General features: G+C 33.1%; 1 long non-coding RNA gene across 1 annotated transcript; it reads left to right on the top strand.

Moving 5' to 3' along the window:
• Positions 1-85: 85 nt before the first annotated feature.
• Positions 86-11,429, top strand: LOC111053230. The gene is made up of 4 exons (XR_005571952.1): positions 86-329; positions 2,340-2,463; positions 8,898-9,062; positions 11,295-11,429. It is a non-coding gene; the product is annotated as an uncharacterized LOC111053230 (long non-coding RNA).
• Positions 11,430-12,535: the final 1,106 nt, after the last annotated feature.

Genomic DNA, 12,535 nt, shown 5'->3' with positions numbered 1-12,535 from the left:
CCAGTTGACTGTCCTACAAATTGACCGTCCCGCAAGCTGTTCTTATGACGTCATAATGATGGTCAACATAACCAGAACCAGAGCAGAGAGCAGCAGACGCAATTTTGATTTATCAAACTGTCTGGTGATTGGTGATTTGGTGCAAAAATATTGCTTTTTATCACTAAAATAGTATGATTTAAAATTTAATTTTGTAGAATATTGTTCCTGTAATAGTTTTTTCACTTACATTAACGTTTGAAATAGTCTTGAACCGTTAAATATTTTATAATACGAAGCTTATCTATGCATTGTACTGTTTGCTCCGACTTACATTATAACGTGATTTTGTAAGTATTTCAATGATTCAAAGCTTATCTTCTTGAAAATTATGTTATTTCATAAGTAAATCAAGTATATTTATACTTTGAAACTCTTATTTTCAAAATATATTTGCAAAATGTTGATCTTAATGTTTTCTCTGCAATACGGTATAGGATCTTAGCCCACCTTATTTTTACATGTTTGTTATTAATTTTCCGTTGATTTCAGCTTAAGTTATGTTGTAACATGTACTTAATAGTCTATTAAAACTAGTCCAATAAAGGTTTTGTATTAGTTTTATATTTTTGTTGAGTTATCTCTCTATGTCCAGCTATGTTATAGCTATGCCTAACCTAACCAGGTTGTGATGGTGTAATTCTAGCCTACTTGTCAACATACCTGTTATCAAATTTTAGGTTGGAATCGATTAAGTATATTATTTTTGTCACACAATTAAACGGCGCTCACAATTATTGCTTGAACAATCAAAGTTCAATGTAACGGCATGCAAAATTTTACCACTTTGAACTTTTGGTTATTTTATAAACAATGGTGGCCGCCGATTAATTTCTATGATCAAAATAACATAGAACTTAATTTAATGACAAGTATGTTGGATAATGTTCTATAATTTAGCCGATTGGGATTGATGTGTGCGGAAGCGGAAGTCTTCAAACTGTCAAGATATTAAAATAACAAAAACCTATTGGGATTTATCACTTTGTAATGCTAAACTCTATGTTATGAAAGCATATCAATAATATTAAATTCTTGGGTATCATAATAGATGATCATCTAAAGTGAGATGTACATGTTAAGTCCGTCTTTAGAAGAATTAGATAGGCCTATTTATCTTAAAAATCCTATCAAATGAATAAAATTCTGAATAAGAAATATTTTGAAATGGTATATTATGCTCTAGTTAAATCAATTCTGCAGTATGGCATAGCTTTTTTTGGGGGGGATGTTTCAACTGTTATATTGAGGAATTGAATTATTCGTGGTCCAAAAACTAATGATTAGAATTATTCTAAACAGACCAAGATTGTATACCCTACCAAGATGGTTTTTAGTGACTTTAAGGTAATGACAGTACGACAATTATTAAAACCATAATTATTGATAAAATATAAATTATTTTTCCTTGCACTTTAAATTTAATTGTAAATAATTATCATTTAAGACCCATTGCAAATAGATATGTCACATATCACACCAATAATGTTTAAGGAAACAGTTGATCTATGTAGGCACTAAAATAATAAACCTTATTCCGGACCACTTCCTCATAGACTTTAAGATTAGTAGAAAAACTAAACTAGGAATAAAAAACTGAACATACAGTAACTTTTTCTTCCATATTATCGACGTATGAATCTCGAGATTTCTGCTCAAACTACTGTTTGCCAGCCCAATTCTTTTAGATACATTTGTTGACAATTGACTCGCTTACAATTTTTGCACATTTTTTTCTCTTTTCACCTTTCTTCTCCAATACTTCCCTTTTCTTCTCTTCTTCACCCTTCTTTCCTTACTTTTATACCCTCTACCTGCCTATTGCATGGGAAACCATAGTTGGCTAGGTATTTTTCCTCCTTTCTTTCTTTTCAGCACACCCCGCCATGAAGCCTGTTTTTGTATTTCATTGGAAATTCATTTTTGATTGTGTTTTGATTTCTTTTATGTTTATTATATTGTGTTGATTGGAATAAAAATTGGTTGGTTGATTGAATATTGAATATATGTTTATTTATTTTATAGAGAGAACTTCTTTGTAAAAAACTATTTGTGGACAACGTTGGCGAAGCTTTTACTGTTTAGAAGATGATTTTGCTGGTCTGTGACGCCGTCATATTAGTAAATTGAGTTTTTAAATTCTGACATGATCTATCCGGGGAACCCTAGTCTTTGATCATGAAATTAGTTATTTGTGTGAACGTAGCTTTACTTAGCTGCAAATGTTCTGTTCGTAGCTTCTATTGTAAATTAATCCACTTTTTATTGCAATAATTCATTCATTTTATTCACGTTTTCAGGCTACGAATATTGATTGAAACCATTTGAACGGATTGGGACATGGAAGATTCGTAAATACTACTGGAATATACATTGACAATGAACCAAAACATACAAGCTGGACCTTCTAATGCTGATTTGAAGGTAATTACAATTTTTATTTCGTTATTTGTGGATCAATTTCTACAAAAAGCCTATCTTGTTTTATTCTGATCCCTAATGATTTTTCTGTTCTATACTAAATAGATAAGACATTTCAAAGATTTGGACTACAGAGAAAGGCGTGCTGTGATCTGTACTATTTTTCTAATTTTTTTGTTTAAAATATACCAATTCAAAAAATTATTTTGTATTTTAGTTTAACAAGTAATGAATTTTAATGGGAAAAGATGTACAGATCATTTGTTCAGGTCAAATCTCTCCATTGTGCTTTGAAATGTCTCTAATTGTAAGTTATCTTCTAGTTCCATCACTTTTTGGTGATGTTGGTCCCACAGAATTGATTGCAGAAAGGTTGTTGTTCTTGTAGTAAAGTTTGGCATCACTTCTTGTTTTGTGATGTAGGAATCTTTTTGGATCATACAGCACTTCAACTAGTCTTCCAATAGTGAGAGGATAAGGAGTATGAAGTATTGCAATGTAAGGTTGAAGGGAAGAAATATAATATAAGGTATGATAGGCTCGTTATTACATTAGGACACCAAGTGTCTGTGTAAGTCGCGGGGCATTACTTATTATTGCGTTCATTTAACTATAGTGAGATTCAAGTTATAATGTCAGTGGAAATGATAGGACGGCAGAGTTGCCAAGTTTCTGTTACCACCACCTTATGTAGTAGATGGCTATGATTCAAGTCATTTCTGATATTAATATTGTTAATTATTTAATGGAAAAGACTAAGAAATTGTCAAAAAACCACAGATTTATTGATAGGCTTAAGGTGCGTTCAGATTTTCGCTCTGCTCCGCAACCGAACGTCACTCCAGCAGAGCGATTGATGATCGACCGGGGAGCAACAGTGGTTCGACCGGGGAACGCGAGAAGATCTAACATCTTCCGTAACGTTCATGATGGGTGCGTGGGTGGAGCGACTGTGGTTGGATGGAGGAACGAGGGCGGAGCGTGCTCGGTGCGGGTTGGAAGAGCGTATATGTGTACGCAGCTTATGAAATACCGGTTTCGGTTATTACACCATTGTCAATCTCTGGTGTAATAACCGAAACCGTTCTTTCTAAGTATCAATAAATCTGTGGTTTTTTGACAATTTTTTAGTCTTTTTCATTCAATATGAATAATTATTACAATATCAACTTCTCAACTACACAACAAAATTGTTAATTATTGTTAATAATGATCAATCTTATCTTGAATATACACCAATAAAGTAAATCTTTTAACCTTACAGTTGTGTTGTGGTACTTTTCCATAATGAAAACTCAAATTTGAAATTGTCAACCACATTTTATTATTATAAATTATTAAAATATATACAGAACCAGGTTTCGTGGCTTTCCTCCTCTGCCATTTGCTTTTGGGTAGACAGTAGTTGTAAACAAACAGCTGAAGATGTGGCTGATAAAGCCACGAAACCTGGTTCTGTATATATTATAATAATTTATAATAATGAAAAGTGGTTGACAATTTCAAATTTGTTTTTTCAGTATATCTTATCATGATTTAATAAAAGAGTTTCGTAATTGAGATTCCGATTATATTTTGGTAATTTTATTTTATAATATTTTGTTAGTTCATTATATTCTTTCATAGCATACAAACAGTTTGGCAACAGTGCGGAATTGGAAAATGATAGAGCTATCTGGTTTGTCTGCAGATAGACAAGGATAGCAAATTAATGCTAGCCAGGTGCTTATTTTATTACATGAATCTCACTATAGGGACACCAGATATTGGTGTTTCACTCGGGTCACCATTATTGGCGTCGGGTTAAAGAAAGGAGACGGGGCCGCGCTACCTGTACACTGGGCTATTGTTCCAAAAGGGTTCATCCTCCAACTCTCAGGACTATCACACTCTATTGTCCTCTGAATCCGCTTCATTACCCTCATTAGTAGCCGGAATGGCCCCGTCTGTTTTCTTGAAGCCAGTTTTAGCTGGTAGGGAGAGGGACTCATCTATTAATTTGCACCTTACATCTGTTACCTGTATTTTCTACAATTTATTATTGAATCTAGATCAGTGATCAAGTACTTATTGAATTATTCCCAATGGTTCATTTGATGAAACTCAACTTGTTCACAAGCTGTATACAGACTAACTTGAGTTACATACAATTCGTGGTTACACACCACGTGCGCTATTTATCAGCTGATGATATGCGTGCTATATTTATTTGTATAAATGCAAAAATCATATAATCGAATATATGTATAATATGATAATATTATAGCATCAGCTTATGGAAAGCGTACGGCGTGTGTTCGTGCTCATCTATCTAGTCTCATCATGTACACTGAATATAATTAATAGGACGTAAGGATAAGTATAAAAGGACGTATTAGGACGTAACCTTTATAAAAAAATAATAATACGTTCTTAGGTTGCCCAAATTTGTACTTATAAACGATAGTAATGTGTGTGTTTATCCAATCATTGTAGGCTACCACTGGTTTACAGCTGAAAATGCCTTAATCAGCCTGGTCCACCAATTTATTCCTCGGAGTGAAATCCTTAACAATAGACCACGAAAATGTCGAAATTCAATAACAATAGGCAACCACTGAAGGGTCACTAGAACGTCTACCTGTTCATCGATTTTTTCGGCGGGCCCGGCTGGTTACTTTTGTCCCTGGTTTCTCATTAGGATGATTAATTAGGGTAACCGGCTTTCAATATTGGGTAGGTGTATCATAGGTAGTTAGGGTGTACTTAGGGTAGGTGTACCTTGATGTTCTCCAGTAGTTATTACATTCATTAAAAGTTTTTTATTAGGTGTCTTACCATAAAATACGTAGTCAACATTGTTAAATTCAGCCAATCGCCATATTTTATGCGGTAGGAACGTAATTAAGGTGACTAGCGTTGAATCTATCGCCCTTGAAGCTGGGGCATCAGTATCTTAACGTTCTCTGATAGTAAATTCTTCCATTATCCTTTTTGATTAGCTGTGTTGCCTATGAAAATACATAGCCAATACTGTGAAATTCAACATTTTTACCATATTCTTTGCGGTAGGAACGGAATTGAGGTAATTGCATGTGAGCATAAATTAAATCTTCATTTAATAATTATTATTTGTAATATCATGAATAAGGATATCATTTCGTTATTATTTCTAATAAAATAAATTAACATTTCCTTAATTTTTATGTATGCATTTTAGTCAAGTGCAGTAGCATATACTTATTTATTTTTTTGTAATGCTTTTTTGTATTTTTCTGGCAAATAAACTGGCTTTGAATTTATGACCCTAATAGTTGCGGGATGAATATCTTAATGTTCACCAATAGTTAATTCTTCCATTATCATGTTTGATTAGGTGTTACCATAGAGAAACAATAGCGTAAGTAGATATCCCATGGTATAGGGAATTTATGTCGCAACTTCTACTGTTATCTCAAGCCGATTACTGTCGATTATTGTCCATTTTTACTGTTTTGTTGATGTGAGAGTGTATGAACGGCACAATTTGAGAGACTACCAGCGTCACACAGCTGCATGGGAAAGAACTTCGTGAACTATCGGCTTGGGATAACAGTAAAAGTTGCGACATAAACGCCCTATACCATGGGATATCTATTTATGCTATTATTTCTCTATGGTGTTACCTATGAAAATACGTAGTCAATACTGTAATATTCAACATATTACCATATTTTATGCTGTAGGAACGAAATTAAGGTAACTAGCTTTGAATTTATGGCCCTTAAAGTTGGGGCATCAGTATCTTAACGTTCTCTGATAGTAAATTCTTCCATTATCCTTTTTGATTAGCTGTGTTGCCTATGAAAATACATAGCCAATACTGTGAAATTCAACATTTTTACCATATTCTTTGCGGTAGGAACGGAATTGAGGTAATTGCATGTGAGCATAAATTAAATCTTCATTTAATAATTATTATTTGTAATATCATGAATAAGGATATCATTTCGTTATTATTTCTAATAAAATAAATTAACATTTCCTTAATTTTTATGTATGCATTTTAGTCAAGTGCAGTAGCATATACTTATTTATTTTTTTGTAATGCTTTTTTGTATTTTTCTGGCAAATAAACTGGCTTTGAATTTATGACCCTAATAGTTGCGGGATGAATATCTTAATGTTCACCAATAGTTAATTCTTCCATTATCATGTTTGATTAGGTGTTACCATAGAGAAACAATAGCGTAAGTAGATATCCCATGGTATAGGGAATTTATGTCGCAACTTCTACTGTTATCTCAAGCCGATTACTGTCGATTATTGTCCATTTTTACTGTTTTGTTGGTGTGAGAGTGTATGAACGGCACAATTTGAGAGACTACCAGCGTCACACAGCTGCATGGGAAAGAACTTCGTGAACTATCGGCTTGGGATAACAGTAAAAGTTGCGACATAAACGCCCTATACCATGGGATATCTATTTATGCTATTGTTTCTCTATGGTGTTACCTATGAAAATACGTAGTCAATACTGTAATATTCAACATATTACCATATTTTATGCTGTAGGAACGAAATTAAGGTAACTAGCTTTGAATTTATGGCCCTTAAAGTTGAAACACGAGTATCTTAACTTTTCCAATCTTCCATTATTTTTTTTGATTAGGTCTTATCCTTAAAAATACGTAGCTAATACTGTTAAATTCAACAAATCATCGTATTTTATGCATTCGAATGATGAATAAATCTATGGTTGTAGAATATTTAGTCTCTTTATTCAGTCTGTAAAATGTCATAATTTAAGTGATATAAGATTCGGTTGAATATCAAGCAAGCGCAGACTATTGATGAGAGCTGTCAACATTGAAGAGAGAGTGGCGCATATTGGAGCGATGGCACTCCATTTCAATGTGTCTACTACTAACTACTTGAGACCACAGATTTATTGATACTTAGAAAGACCGGTTTCGGTTATTACACCATTGTCAATCTCTGATGAACATATCAGGTTAAATCAGGATTAACCTGATATGTTTATCAGAGATTGACTATGGTGTAATAACCGAAACTGGTCTTTCTAAGTATCAATAAATCTGTGGTTTTTGACAATTTCTTAGTCTTTTTCATTCAATATCAATAATTACCACAATATCAACTTCTCAACTACACAAAAAGTACTTGAGACCAGTTTCCATTGCCACAGATTAATGTATCACATCATGTAGCTGTCTCCAGAATATAGTAATAAATGTTATGCAACATGTCTATGGGATTTGTGGCAATGGAAATTGGTCTTCGTAATCTTGAAGTGCAACATAGGCTGATGTGAGTGTTCTGACAATACTTACTAATTTGCCGTACATTATTTGACATTGAAAATTCATCAAAAACAATATTTTCACTAATATAATAGTGATTTTAATTTATGTGGATGAATTTTCAAATGTGTTTAGACTAGTAATAATCTAAACCAGTCAATGTTAAGGTTAGTTTGTTGTTTACTGACCTCAATCTTCTATTATGAGTAAATAGTTTTGAGTACGCATTATAACTGAAATGATAGTATTTCAACATTAATTTTTAATAGAATAAACTCATGATTTTATTATTTAATTTCAATTGTTACTACTTTATTTTAAGTTGGCCTGCATTAATGTTTTTTGGCGTTGAAACCTTAAGCTGCTTTTACATCAAAGTTATTAAACCTAACAAAATGTTAATAAATTAATCTTTATAGATTCTATTAGATTGAACGGAACTTAACAAATACATATGTTCATCATGTGTATGATAAGTTATGTTCAATCTAATAGAATCTATAAGGATTAAGTTATTAACATTTTGTCAATAACTTAGGTGTAAACGCAGCTAAGTTGTCCATTTTGCTTATCAAGTAGAAATAACGCATTTGATAAAAATTTTCATGCATTCACAGTTTCTTTGAAGGTGATTATTCTTTTTAAGCTATGCGCACTTCAATGCGGGAACAATTTTTTCAATTCAATGATTTTATTTATAAAAATTAAGAAAAGAAACCTGTTTTAATATGTTTCCGCTCCCGTTTCCCGTTGCGGGATTTTTTACAGTAAAATGTTGCCGTTTCTCACACCGTGTTCAGGTCGAATATGTTCGGTGAAACGTTATATTAGTAGCTGGCCTTAGATTTGGGGTTATGAATTTCGATCGACTATTTTCGAAGGTTAGCAAATCTATCTTTCTCCTGAAAGCTGATGTAGAGCTAATCTATTCATTTGTTACAGAAATGTTGATGTGTTTTGTAATGAATGATTTTATGTGTTGATAAAATTTTATTTGTTTAGAAACAGGAATTGTTTAAACTCAACTGTTTGTACTGTTTTTTTCTGTTGAATAAAACAACTAGTCTTAACCACTTATTTCAACCTACCTTCTGTGTATTATTTGTAGACTCTATTCATTATTTCATTGTCTAAGCAGTGTGTGTTCTTTTGCAGTGTATTGAAATATTGGAGGATGACTGAATGAGCAGAGGAATCTCACTGCTTTGAGAGAAGACCCAGAGGACTTGAGGAAGAATTTTATTGCTCATCTCCAATCTCCAGCCATGGATTACTTCACAACTTGATTCATTAGAAACCAACAAACTGAGTTTACTTCAGGTTAGTTGATGATTTTCACTGTATTTGTCATGTTTTATTGTGCATTTTGCGTTGCTGCTTGCTTGTTGTAGAATGCATCTTGCGATTAGACATATTCTCAAACTTATTTTAATATACTTAGTCTTTGGGAAGCTTTTAAAAATAGACAAATTGAACCGATGAGTTGTGGCGTAGATATGAGTGAATTTGAACTGAACCTCGGTTGTATTTGCGCCATCAGTCGGTGTTATTATAGCTGCGTTTATCTACGATTTATTTGCTAAATCTGTCGCGTATTCAGGCTTTTGAAATATTATTTTCCGTGATGTCACCAGATTTGGGAGATGCTTGAACAGTTTTAGTGAACAGTAATATTATTGAAATATTTTGTAAAAATATTTATGTTGTAGACAGCTTGTACAGCATCTGGGGTTGCTAAGATAATTGGGCTTAAAAAGCAACTCTAAGCTTCTTCGCGTTATTCTAGAAATTTCTAAAAAAAATATTCCCTTGAAGTACGGTACTCAAGTAATGAACAAAATTGTTTATTTACATGATTGAGTAATTGACTGCATGTAAAGTACAACTCTTATAGATTTGTTAGCTCTGTTGCCCCATTATTGGCTATTATTGACACACTTGCACTCCTAATCTTATGTTATCATTTCTTTAAATCAATGGTCTCAACTCTGTAGGTGCATTCTTAACTAGAATTGCACCTCTTTTTATTCTAGATAGCCTTGTAATACTGACGTTTATCGTGACTTATTATGACACTGTGAATGATTATTAACTAGTGGGTAGTTTCTTTCTCGTTTCTAACCTTAGCAAGTTGACTTTTCTTATTCGATTGCCTGGTTTTCTTTTCATTTTTTTTTGTGTTGTCTTGTCTGCTTGCTGTAAATAACTGTATATTCGACTAATATTATGCACTCTTCTGCAAACTTGTAATATCACTGCTCTGCGCAACTCCTACTTGGAATGTTTTTTAATTATTTATTTGAATCTTCTGCTTCTTGTGATGTCTTACTTATTGAAAGCTATGTCTTGATTTGTTCATAGTATTGTATTCATTCTTCTATGAGCTTCATTTTTTCCAAACACATTTCGACTGTGGATTTTCTCACCTGCTGTGACTTGATTTGATTGCTTGCTTGTCTTGTCGTGCACATTAGAGCTGTTTGAAACATCATTTTCCGTGATGTCACCAGATTTGGGAGATGCTTGAACAGTTTTAGTGAACAGTAATTATTGAAATATTTTGTAAAAATATTTATGTTGTAGACAGCTTGTACAGCATCTGGGGTTGCTAAGATAATTGGGCTTAAAAAGCAACTCTAAGCTTCTTCGCGTTATTCTAGAAATTTCTAAAAAAAATATTCCCTTGAAGTACGGTACTCAAGTAATGAACAAAATTGTTTATTTACATGATTGAGTAATTGACTGCATGTAAAGTACAACTCTTATAGATTTGTTAGCTCTGTTGCCCCATTATTGGCTATTATTGACACACTTGCACTCCTAATCTTATGTTATCATTTCTTTAAATCAATGGTCTCAACTCTGTAGGTGCATTCTTAACTAGAATTGCACCTCTTTTTATTCTAGATAGCCTTGTAATACTGACGTTTATCGTGACTAATTATGACACTGTGAATGATTATTAACTAGTGGGTAGTTTCTTTCTCGTTTCTAACCTTAGCATGTTGACTTTTCTTATTCGATTGCCTGGTTTTCTTTTCATTTTTTTTGTTAGTGTTGTCTTGTCTGCTTGCTGTAAATAACTGTATATTCGACTAATATTATGCACTCTTCTGCAAACTTGTATATCACTGCTCTGCGCAACTCCTACTTGGAATGTTTTTTAATTATTTATTTGAATCTTCTGCTTCTTGTGATGTCTTACTTATTGAAAGCTACGTCTTGATTTGTTCATAGTATTGTCTTCATTCTTCTATGAGCTTTATTTTTTCCAAACACATTTCGACTGTGGATTTTCTCACCTGCTGTGACTTGATTTGATTGCTTGCTTGTCTTGTCGTGCACATTAGAGCTGTTTGAAACATCATTTCACCAATCATTATTTTGTTTTCATCATTTTTTTTATTATTTTTCTCTTCCCGTTGTTGCTTGTTGGTGATGTTTTTGGCATGACAGAGCAGAGCACCTCTAGTTGACAGCAGACGCACGGCTTGTTCAAAAAGTGCAAAATGAATCAAAGCTCTAAACGTTGTTCCAATGTTTATATTACAGGAAAGGGAATCGCCAGTCAACTCTACAATACCGAGGAATAATTATTCCACTTTCACCTAAGTGAACGCATTTTCATTTTATGATTTTTCCATTCATCTTATTTTATGATTTAAATAAAATTTTATTTTTATTTTATCATTCATAGTTTTATTTTAATTTTATCATTATATTGAAGAGTTGGTTCATGAGTGAATTGATCTCAGGATGTTATCATTATTTCTTCAAGGCTAGTCCATTTTTGCTATAATTTTCAAAGCAAGGACATTCTGGTAGTTGTGATGCTTTATTGTTTTATAAACCCAATTTATAATTATGAATTCACTCTGTGTTGTCTTGAAAATACCCCCACCCTTCTTCTATATCCAAGTATATACTCACTACAAATTCAATCATTTGCCAATGTTTTTCAAACTCGGGAGGCTAATTATTATTCCCGAGTTGTGTATTTAAACAGACTCCTATTAGGTAGAATGAAATATAGCCTACTGATAGTATTTATAGAGATATTTAGGGCCGGTTTCTGAGCTCGGGATTTAGCTAAGTCCTAGACTTTAAACAGCTGGAGTCAGAAAATTGGCTTTCCAAAATGGGGCGTAGTCGCAGCTTATATAACACTAGTCGTAGTTTTTATTTTCTCATTTCTATAATTGGAAACGTTTTTCCTTAACGAAATTAGACATTCTCAAATAATTCAAAATATCTGAAACTTTACACTACTTTCTCTTTATTTTATTTTGCGTTCAATTTTCTAGTTTTTCGAAATTTAATCCAAACTTGACTATGACAATGACTGCGACTACGCCCCGTTTTGGAAAGCCAATTTTTTGACTCCAGCTGTTTAAAGTCTAGCACTTAGCTAAATCCCGAGCTCGGAAACCGGCCCTAAGAGGCTTTCAATTACCAATCCTTGAAGTCCCTCTATTGATCGAGGAGGTAGCATATTTTGAAGCCACGTATTGGGAGTTTTTATACAGTTGATTTTATAGCGTTCCTTTAAGCAGCCGGCACACAGAGACAATAATAGCGTCCACTAGCTGTGGCGGGAACACGGAATTGGAATGTCATGTGCATTTGAGTTGCGGACATTTCTAATTCCGTGTGCCCATAGTCACTACTAATGTCCCCGTGTGCGGCGAGCTTTAAGAACTAGTCCATAAACTCATTAAAATCTAGGGCACAGACTTGATAGACTTATGTTGATTAATGTCTATAAAATCACATAATTTGAGTGATATAAGATT

Source organism: Nilaparvata lugens, chromosome 8 (assembly GCF_014356525.2).
Source record: "Nilaparvata lugens isolate BPH chromosome 8, ASM1435652v1, whole genome shotgun sequence".
NCBI classification, from domain to species: Eukaryota; Metazoa; Arthropoda; class Insecta; order Hemiptera; family Delphacidae; genus Nilaparvata; species Nilaparvata lugens.
The sequence above is the reverse complement of the archived record's forward strand: the minus strand, read 5'-3'. Positions and strand labels throughout refer to the sequence as shown.